Source organism: Rhinoraja longicauda, chromosome 19 (genome assembly GCF_053455715.1).
Source record: "Rhinoraja longicauda isolate Sanriku21f chromosome 19, sRhiLon1.1, whole genome shotgun sequence".
NCBI classification, from domain to species: Eukaryota; Metazoa; Chordata; class Chondrichthyes; order Rajiformes; family Arhynchobatidae; genus Rhinoraja; species Rhinoraja longicauda.
The window spans coordinates 26870445-26881539 of NC_135971.1; positions in this window are offsets into that span (position 1 = coordinate 26870445).

Here is an 11095-nt window from a genome sequence, read left to right on the forward strand (position 1 = left end):
TCAGATAATTGAAAGAATGCTTTGGTTCCCTTAAGCCCTTGTGCTCAAATTCCCTGTGAACACTGGAAATCCTGATTGCCGAGGGAAATTATGCAGAAAAGAGCAGATGCATGAAAGGTCATCCCTCATTTACGGCAGTTATGTTAGAGGCAGGAAACATATTCCCAATGTTGGGGGAGTCCAGAACAAGGGGCCACAGTTTAAGAATAAGGGGTAGGCCATTTAGAACTGAGATGAGGAAAAACTTTTTCAGCCAGAGAGTTGTAAATCTGTGGAATCTGTGGTGCTGGCTCGAAGGGCCGAATGGCCTACGCCTGCACCTATTGTCTATTGTCTAATTCTGTGCCTCAGAAGGCAGTGGAGGCCAATTCTCTGGATGCATTCAAGAGAGAGCTAGATGGAGCTCTTAGGGATAGCGGAGTCAAGGCGTCTGGGGAGAAGGCAGGAACGGGGTACTGATTGAGAATGATCAGCCATGATCACATTGAATGGTGGTGCTGGCTTGAAGGTCCGAATGGCATCCTCCTGCTCCTATTGTCTATTGTCCCTCCATTCCCTGCGTACCCATACCTAAAACCCTCCTAAAACCCTCTTAAACGCCATTGTCGTATCTGCCTCCACCACCAACCCTGAAATGTGTTTCACTGCATTCCAGGCACCCACCTGTGTAAAAAAACCCTGCCCCCGCACATCTCCTTTAAACTTTGCCCCTCTCACCTTAAGGCTATGCCCTCTAGTCTTTGATAAAGGTTCTGACTGTCTACTGTTTCTATGCCTCTCATGATTTTTTATACCTCTATCAGGTCTCCCCTCAACCTCCAACGTTCCAGTAAAACAACAAGCTCATGTCACGTCCAACTTTAGTAACCCTGTCACGTCCAACTTTAATTGAATCTTGAAGCAGCCGACTCTGCATGCTTCGTTTCGTAAAGAAGTAAAACTGAAATATTCCAAGCGTTAAAATAAATCCCTGCCCACCATTTACTGTGACAAGGAATGCACTCTAAAGAACAGAGATGCTTTGACACTCCGCATCTTACATGGAAGAGGCAAGGTGCTGCTTATGTGTCTGAAGTTATGAGACTGAAGAAGGGTCTCGACCCAAAACGTCACCCATTCCTTCTCTCCAGAGATGCTGCCTGTCCCGCTGAGTGACTCCAGCATTTTCCTTCTGCCTTTTCTTTCTGTCAGTTTCTATTAACGTTTCCCAATTTTCTCTAAATAATTTCTGGATTTTTCTATTAAATCTGTTCATTGTCTTTTGTAATTTCCTTTGATTAATCCGGCCGCCTGTCCCTATAATGTAGACACAAGGAACTGCAGATGCTGGTTTAACAAAGAAAAAGACACAAAGTGCTGGTGGTCAGGCAGCATCTGTGGAGGACATGGATAGGTGACTTTTCGGGGCTGGATCCTTCTGTTTAGGTAAACCAGCATCTGCAGTTCCTTGTTGGGGTCCTGACCCAAAACAGAAGGGTCCCAACCCCAAACATCGTTAATCCATGTTCTCCAGAGATGCTGCCTGACCCGATGAGTTACTCCAGCACTCTGTGAAACGTCACATATCCATGTTCTCCACAGATGCTGCCTGATCCGCTGAGTTACTCCAGCACTCTGTGAAACGTCACCTATCCATGTTCTCCAGAGATGCTGCCTGACCCGCTGAGTTACTCCAGCACTATGTGTCTTTTTTTGCCTGTTCCTATACTCCAGTTCCTTTTGTATCTAGAGCTTTAGCCTAAATGGAGAATTCTTCAGACTGACACATCTGTTCCTTTATTCGACCCCAATCGTTTGTGTTTATTAAAACTTTCTTTGTACGGCTTTTCATTCAATAAGGAGCGGTTGGACAGACTTGGATTGTTTTCTCAGGTGTCTCAGAGGCTGAGAGATTTATATAAAACCATGGGAGGCACAGATAGGGTAGACAGTCACAACCTTTTTTCCAGGTTGTGTACGTCAGGGACTTCAAGGTGAAAGGGCACAGTTTAAAGGAGATGTGCGGGCACAGAGGATGTGGGGGGGCTGGAACGCGCTGCCAGGGGTAATGGTGGAGGCAGATGCCAAGCTGTATCTGACAGTGTCTGGGGTTATAGGGAGAAGGCAGGAGAATGGGGTTAGGAAGCAGAGATACATCAGCCACGATTGAATGGCAGAGTGGACTTGATGGGCCGAATGGCCTAATTCTGCTCTTATCACCTATTTCTCTCATTTTTACAGTTAGACTTCTTTCCTTTTTGTTATGCCGTCTTCTTAATGTATTTCAATTTCTGTGCTAGACAATAGACAATAGACAATAGGTGCAGGAGGAGGCCATTCGGCCCTTCGAGCCAGCACCGCCATTCAATGTGATCATGGCTAATCATTCTCAATCAGTACCCCGTTCCTGCCTTCTCCCCATACCCCCTGACTCCGCTATCCTTAAGAGCTATATCTAGCTCTCTCTTGAATGCATTCAGAGAATTGGCCTCCACTGCCTTCTGAGGCAGTGAATTCCACAGATTCATAACTCTCTGACTGAAAAAGTTTTTCCTCATCTCCGTTCTAAATGGCCTACCCCTTATTCTTAAACTGTGGCCCCTTGTTCTGGACTCCCCCAACATTGGGAATATGTTTCCTGCCTCTAACATAACTGCACATAAGGGCAACCATAACTGCATTCAGTACTCCAAATGCAGCCAAGACAAAGTCCTACAAACCAAGTCCTCAAAGGCTCAACCAATAGACAATAGACAATAGACAATAGGTGCAGGAGTAGGCCATTCAGCCCTTCGAGCCAGCACCGCCATTCAATGCGATCATGGCTGATCACTCTCAATCAGTACCCCGTTCCTGCCTTCTCCCCATACCCCCTCACTCCGCTATCCTTAAGTGCTCTATCCAGCTCTCTCTTGAAAGCATCCAACGAACTGGCCTCCACTGCCTTCTGAGGCAGAGAAATCCACACCTTCACCACTCTCTGACTGACCAGTGGGAAATGGAATTAGCATTGAGGGCCCGTTTTATTGAACAGAAAATCATCTTGTCTGAGGTGTCAGAGAAGGCATCTAAAATAAATAAAGGAGCAGAAGATGAAGATAGACACAACCTACTGGAGTAACTCAGCGGGACAGGCAGCATCTCTGGAGAGAAGGAATGGATGACGTTTTGGGTCGAGACCCTTCTTCAGATTCGACCCGAATCGTCACCCATTCCTTGTCTCCAGAGACGCTGCCTGTCCCGCTGAGTTACTCCATCATGTTGTGTCTGTCTTCGATGTGAACCAGCATCTTGCTTCACAGAAGATGAAGGGTTGTTTGCAGTGGCAGGGAACACTGTCCAACCCCTTAATAATCTTATATGTTGCATTGTGGATCACGTGCAAGGAGAGGAGATGATATTAATCTGGCGATATTCGGCACAGACATTGCAGGCCAACAGAGGGCATTAAACCACCAGAGAATGAATACATGGGAAAAGGAAACACACTTAGACATTTGGAATAGTGGCGTTTGGGAGGCTTTTAGATAGGCTCATGGATATGTAGGGAATGGAGGGATATGGATCACGTGCAGGCAAATGAAACTAGTATCCCTAGTGTGCGGGATAGAACTGGTGAACGGATGGTCGCTGGTTGGCACGGACTCGATGGGCCGAAGGGTATGTTTCCACACTGTACCTCTAAACTAAACGAAAGTTAAAGCCGATAAGCACTAAGTTTAGTTTAGTTTAGAGATACAGCACGAAAACAGGCCCTTCGGCCCACCGAGTCCACGCCGACCAGCGATCCCCGCACATTAACACTATGCTACATACACCAAGGATAATATTTTTAAAAAACATTTATACCAAGCCAATTAACCTACAAACCTGTACATCTTTGGAACGTGGGAGGAAGCCAAAGATAGCCAATAGACAATAGACAATAGGTGCAGGAGGAGGCCATTCGGCCCTTCGAGCCAGCACCACCATTCAACGTGATCATGGCTGATCATTCTCAATCAGTACCCCGTTCCTGCCTTCTCCCTATACCCCCTGACTCCGCTATCCTTAAGAGCTCTATCTAACTCTCTCTTGAATGCATTCAGAGAATTGGCCTCCACTGCCTTCTGAGGCAGAGAATTCCACAGATTTACAACTCTCTGACTGAAAACGTATTTCCTCATCTCAGTTCTAAATGGCCTACCCCTTATTCTTAAACTGTGGCCCCTTGTTTTGGACTCCCCCAACATTGGGAACATGTTTCATGCCTCTAACGTGTCCAGCCCCTTAATAATCTTATACGTTTCGATAAGATCCCCTCTCATCCTTCTAAATTCCAGTGTATACAAGCCTAGTCACTCCAGTCTTTCAACATACGACAGTCCCGCCATTCCGGGAATTAACCTAGTAAACCTACGCTGCATGACCTCAATAGCAAGAATATCCTTCCTCAAATTTGGAGACCAAAACTGCACACAGTACTCCAGGTGTGGTATCACCAGGGCCCTAAGATATCGGAGAAAACCCACACAGGTTACAGGGAGAACGAACAAACTCCGTACAGACAGCACCCGTAGTCAGGATTGAAACCGGGTATCTGGCGCTGCAAGCACTGCAAGGCAGTAACTCTACCGCTGCGCCACCGTGCCGCCCTTGTTACAGATAGTGATGGAAGCAATGAAGAGTGCGATGCTCTATAAGGCAGCAAGACTTGGTTATCAAACGTTGAACTCACACACTTCACATAGTTCTATCGTCTAGTCACAGAGGCTGGTTCCTTTCTTATCTTTGCAACGGGCTGATTGCTTCGCTCCATTCCCAAATAATAAAACAGGGAGAGATTATTACAGAGAGTGTCCTTCGTGGATTTAACCTCTGTCAACCTTGTCTGCTTTTAATTCTTTTTCTTAATTCCTGTCCTAATAAACTGCTCCCCAACTCTCAGGCTGTGAAGGCAGAATTAGTCTTTGACAATTTCCCCATGTAACTTCGAACAATAATATTAGTTGAATTTAGTTCAGATATAAATATTTTAATACTTATTAACACGATATCACTGCCTCAGAAGGCCGTGGAGGCCGATTCTCTGAATGCATTCATGAGAGAGCTAGATAGAGCTCTTAAGGATAGCGGAGTCAGGGGGTAAGGGGAGAAGGCAGGAACGGGGTACTTAACATAGAAAATAGGTGCAGGAGTAGGCCATTCGGCCCTTCGAGCCTGCACCGCCATTCAATATGAACATGGCTGATCATCCAGCTCAGTATCCCGTACCTGCCTTCGCTCCATACCCTCTGATCCCTGTAGCCACAAGGGCCACATCTAACTCCCTCTTAAATATAGTAAATGAACTGGCCTCAACTACCTTCTGTGCCAGAGAATTCCACAGACTCACCACTCTGTGTGTGAAGAAATGTTTTCTGATTGAGATTGTACTGATTGAGAATGATCAGCCATGATCACATTGAATGGCAGTGCTGGCTCGAAGGGCCGAATGGCCTCCTCCTGCACCTATTGTGTATTGTCTATTGTCTATTGATATATTTTAATACTTTTAAGTCTGGATTTTTTTTCTCACAAAAGATAAAAATAGGCACGTGTAGTGAGTCCAAAACGGGCGTTATTATCAAAAGACTTTATTCTTCGTAAAAACCGTGACAAGGCGCAACGCACTTACTTTGGACACACACTACTTAACTACTAATATAATCTAATCTCATCTCCCCCGTTTGGCGCCAGACACAACTATACCTCGCGCTCCCGCACCACGTGACCTGTTAGCCCAACCGAGGGTTCGAGACCCCCCCGCTAATCCGTATGTCCCTACACACGTTTATTATAAATAAGAAGGGAATTTAAACACTGGCTGTTAACTTGCACTGGGTGTAGTATTGCCACAGGTGAATCCTGCACTTAGACTAAAGCTCTGGCTTCAATAAGGTGCATTACTTGAGTGTGAGATACAGCCTTGGAAACAGTCCCTTCGGCCCACCGATCCACGCCGACCATCGATCGCCCGTTCACACTTGTTCTATGTTAACCCACTTTCCCATCCACTCCCTGCACACCTGGGGCAATTTACTGACGGCCAATTAACCTACAAACCTGCACGTCTTTGGGATGGGCGAGGAAACCGGAGCTTGGTTTTCGAAACAAAGACTTGGTATAGTTTAGTCTATTGTCACGTGTACCGAGGTGCAGTGAAAACCTTTTTTGTTGCGTGCTAACCAGTCAGCAAAAAGACAATACATGATTACAATCAAGTCGTCCACGGTGTACAGATACAGGATAAAGGGAATATCGTTTAGTGCAAGATAAAGTCCAGTAAAGTCTGACTAAAGATGGTTGGAGGGTCTCCAATGAGGAAGATGGTAGCTCAGGACTGCTCTCTGGTGGTGGTGGTGGGATGATTCAGTTGCCTGATAACAGCTGGGAAGAAACTGCCCCTGAATCTGGAGGTGTGCGTTTTCACACTTCTGTACCTCTTGCCCGATGGGAGAGGGGAGGAGAGGGAGTGACCGGGGTGAGTCTGGTCCTTGATTATGCTGCTGGCCTTGCTGAGGCAGCGTGAGGTGTAGGTGGAGTCAATGGGAGGGAGGATGGTTTGTGTGATGGTCTGAGCTGCTGGCCTTGCCGAGGCAGCGTGAGGTGTAGATGGAGTCAGTGGGAGGGAGGATGCTTTGTGTGATGGTCTGGGCTGCTTCCAAAACTCTCTGCAATTTCTTGCAAGTTTAGTTTTGCAGCAGGGTTGAGTGGGAATTGTAAAGCTTTGAAGCGCAGTGGAAATGTCCAGAGCAATCTCACACTACTGTGACATGTAATTCCGAGATAAATGCCTCACTGAAATTGGGCTGTCTCAGCTGCTCGTTAAAACCACAACAGACTCTCTCTCTCTCTCTCTCCCCCCCTCTCTCCCTCTCTCGCCTCACTCCCTCTCTCCCTCTCTCACCTCTCCCTCTCTCCCTCTCTCTCTCTCCCTCCCTCTCTCTTTCTCTCTCTCTCTCTCTCTCTCTCCCTCCCTCCATCTCTCCCTCTCACTCTCTCTCTCCAATTCCAAATTAGCCCTGGATCCATTTTAGGTCTGAAGAACCAACTCGAAACGTCACCCATTCCTTCTCTTCAGAGATGCTGTCTGACCCGCTGAGTTACTCAAGCTTTTTGTGTCTATCTTCCATTTTATGCTTTTTCATTCCTCCAGAGGTAGCTGCCCGAGTGTCATAATCGTGTAATTAATGATTGGTGTGGACTAGTTAAGCACTCAGAAGACATGTTGTAAATTCTAATTAGTCAGCGGGCTGGTGAATTGCCATTGACGTTCTTGCATATAGTCCCTGGTGGCTGTCAGTGTCACGACTCTATTGAGCTGTTCCTATAACACCCTAGTAAAGGTCAATAACCTCATTGTGCAGCTTAATTAAGGATTGATGAGCCTGGGATTGTAAGTCTTTTGTAGAGGTTCCAGCACAGAAACAAGTCCGTCGGCCCATCGAGCCCACGCCGACAATCGATCACCCGTTCCCACTAGTTCTGTGTTATCCCACTTTCTCATCCACTTCCTACCACACTCGGAACAATTTTACAGAGGCTGATTAACCTGCAAACCCACACGGACACGTCTCTGGGATGTGGGAAGATACCGGAGCACCCGGAGGAAACCCACGCGGTCACGGGGAGAAGATGCAAACTCCACACAGACAGCACCCGAGGTCAGGATTGAACCCGGGTCTCTGGCGCTGTGAGGAGTCGAATTGAACGTGACAAATTCTGACTGGGATATCGGGGTTCAGTGTGCGATATGTTTCTCCCCGGTGGGATGTCTCAAATAATTTCCCCGGTTACAGGGCATCAAATTTAGGATTAAGATGAGGAAAATTAGAAATCATTTGAATTTGGGTTATCATTTATACTCTCGTGTTTCATGATATTTGTCAACATTCTTAATTTGGTAACGATACGCAAATCTTCTTCGGATGTAGACACAAAGAACTACAGATGCTGGTTTACTAGAAAAAAACACAAATTGCTGGAGGAACTCAGCGGGCCAGGCAGCATCTGTAGAGAACATGGATAGGTGTTGTTTCACAGAGTGCTGGAGTAACTCAGTGGGTCAGGCAGCATCTCTGGGGAACATGGATAGGTGACGTTTCACAGAGTGCTGGAGTAACTCAGCGGGTCAGGCAGCATCTCTGGAGAACATGGATAGGTGACGTTTCACAGAGTGCTGGAGTAACTCAGCGGGTCAGGCAGTATCTCTGGAGAACTTGGATAGGTGACGTTTCACAGAGTGCTGGAGTAACTCAGCGGGTCAGGCAGCATCTCTGGAGAATATGGATAGGTGACGTTTCGGCTCGGGACACTTCTTCAGACTGATTCTTTCGTACACTAGTTTATGGAATCAGTCTGAAAAATGGTCCCGAACCGAAACATCACCTGTCCACGTTCTCCAGAGATGTTGCTTGAGCCGTTGAGGTAATCCAGCAATCTGTGTCCTTTTCTGAATGTGACTTGTACAAATCTCAAACAAGCTGTTGAAGACCGCAGTGAAATGTTACATTGAGCTGGGATGTTTAGCTTAAAATGAATAGTTCTGGCAAGCATCTTGAGGTCAATTTCCATTTAACATTATCTCTTGTCTGTATTCTCTTTCAACCTGTTCCCTTCCTGTTTAAATTTTATTTTTAAATCGTTGCTTTTATGACAGCAATCTCGCATATAATGAGATTCTATCTGCACTCACTAGGCCTGTCAGGTTTTCATTTCCAAATCTCTTGTGCATTGACTAATGCTTTTCCTTTTCAATTGAAAATTATTCTCTTGAGGTATTAAATATTTCTCCAACCTGTCTCCCTGATTTATGTGTCTGTACATCTCTAGGCTTCTTCACCTATTGTACGCTGGAAACTACTCCGAGAAACTACTATTTTGTCTGTATTTTATCCTGTCCATTATTTAGGGCTGGTGTTGTCGACCTCCCTGTGGTGAGCCCTGTCAACTGACCTCAGTCAGGCGAACGACAACAAACAGAGGCAGCAGAAGCAGAAACAGCTTCATAACTTCTGCTGCCTCAAACGCAAGAAGAAAAAGAAGTCCATTAATACTGGAAATAACTTCAGACTCAATTTCTGAGTCTGTACTTGGACTTGTACACACTGGAATTTAGAAGGATGAGAGGGGATCTTATCGAAACGTATAAGATTATTAAGGGGTTGGACACGTTAGAGGCAGGAAACATGTTCCCAATGTTGGGTGAGTTCAGAACAAGGGGCCACAGTTTAAGAATAAGGGATAGGCCATTTAGAACGCAGATGAGGAAAAACTTTTTCAGTCAGAGAGTTGTGAATCTGTGGAATTCACTGCCTCAGAAGGCAGTGGAGGCCAATTCTCTGAATGCATTAAAGAGAGAGCTGGATAGAGCTCTTAAGGATAGCGGAGTCAGGGGGTATGGGGAGAAGGCATGAACGGGGTACTGATTGAGCATGATCAGCCATGATCACATTGAATGGCGGTGCTGGCTCCAAGGGCCGAATGGCCTCCTCCTAAACCGATTGTCTATTGTGTATTGATTTTGACCATGGTCCCACCAGTCTTAAATAATCTGGGAGATTTAAAAATCCGCCTCCTTTATCCCACTTTTCATACCATGCACTAAGTTTTATATCATTTTACGAGAATCTAGGACCAGAGGGTACAGAGTGCTTTAGAGGACTTTTGGAAAGGAGATGAGGAGGAATTTCTTTAGCTCGAGGGTGGTGAATCTGTGGAATTCATTGTCACAGACGGCTGTGGAGGCCAAGTCAGTGGGTGTTTTTCAACACAGAGATTAGTACAGGTGTCAGGGGTTGTGGGGAGAAGGCAGGAGAATGGGGTTAGGAGGGAGAGATAGATCAGCCATGATTGCATGGCGCAGTAGACTGGATGGGCTGAATGGCCTCATTCTGCTTCTGTGATTTATGAAGATGAACCTTGACATTAGTAGGGTCAAATTTGGCATGTTTCAAATATTATTTCGGAAGTGGAATGGAAACATAGAAACATGGAAAATAGTTGCAGGAGTAGGCCATTCGGCCCTGCACTGCCATTCAATATGATCATGGCTGATCATCCAAAATCAGTACCCCGTTCCGGCTTTTTCCCCATATCCTTTGATTCCGTTAGCAGCTAAGAGCACAGTCTACCTCTCTTTTCAGTGCGATGTGTGACCTGCATGTGTGTGTGTGTGTGTGTGTGTGTGTGTGTGAATAGTGGCGAGCTTCAAGCTCCTTGCCGTTAGTATTACTAATGATCTGTGAGAGGAATGTCGAGCGCCTGTAACTTTGGGATGTGGATGAAGCCAGAGCTGACAGTTGAATCACCGCAATCAACCGAGATCACGTGCAAATTTTACACATGATCCCAGGTCAAGATCAAACGGGATCTCTGGCGCTGTGAGGCAGCAGCTCTCCGAGCTCCGCTGACATGACGCACGGTTCTCCGTGTCCTTCTACTTACGATACACTGCTGGCAGGTAGGTTATCTGTCCAAATAAGCACCAGCAACAGATTGGTATCGTACATGTGTGAGTATCAGTGTGCGACGGACGGAACCGATAAATATAAGCCGCACAATGCTGAATCAGTAACTCAAGCAATAATTAATAACACAAACTTTTTAAACAGTAAAGACGAGAGAGCGAAACTTGGGTACAGAATAATAAAGGACTTACCAGGAATACCAACAATGACAAGGATAGGGTAGAAAATGTTCTCCACCTGTTTGAGTACCGGCAGGTCCATGCCCAGAGACAATCGTCGTTTCCTGCCAGTGGTATGACAGGCCGCTTGCTTTTAAAGATCGCAGCATATTCTCCAGATAAATCATATGACCACTAATCAAGGCAAATTAATTGGGATTAGTGTCAGTCAGTTAAACAAACATAGTTACCCTCATCACGTCAGTTACTGCTAATTATGTTATTGCGCAATAACTGCCAGCATTGTTCTGGAAAATAGATATTATGTTATTCTATTACAGAAAATAGGGAGAATTATAAGTAAGAACATATGTTTATTAGTCTATTCGCATTCTCTACTTCCTGCGGCAAAGCAATGTTGAATTATCCACTCATATCCATGTCCCTATCTAACAGCTTCTTGCACGT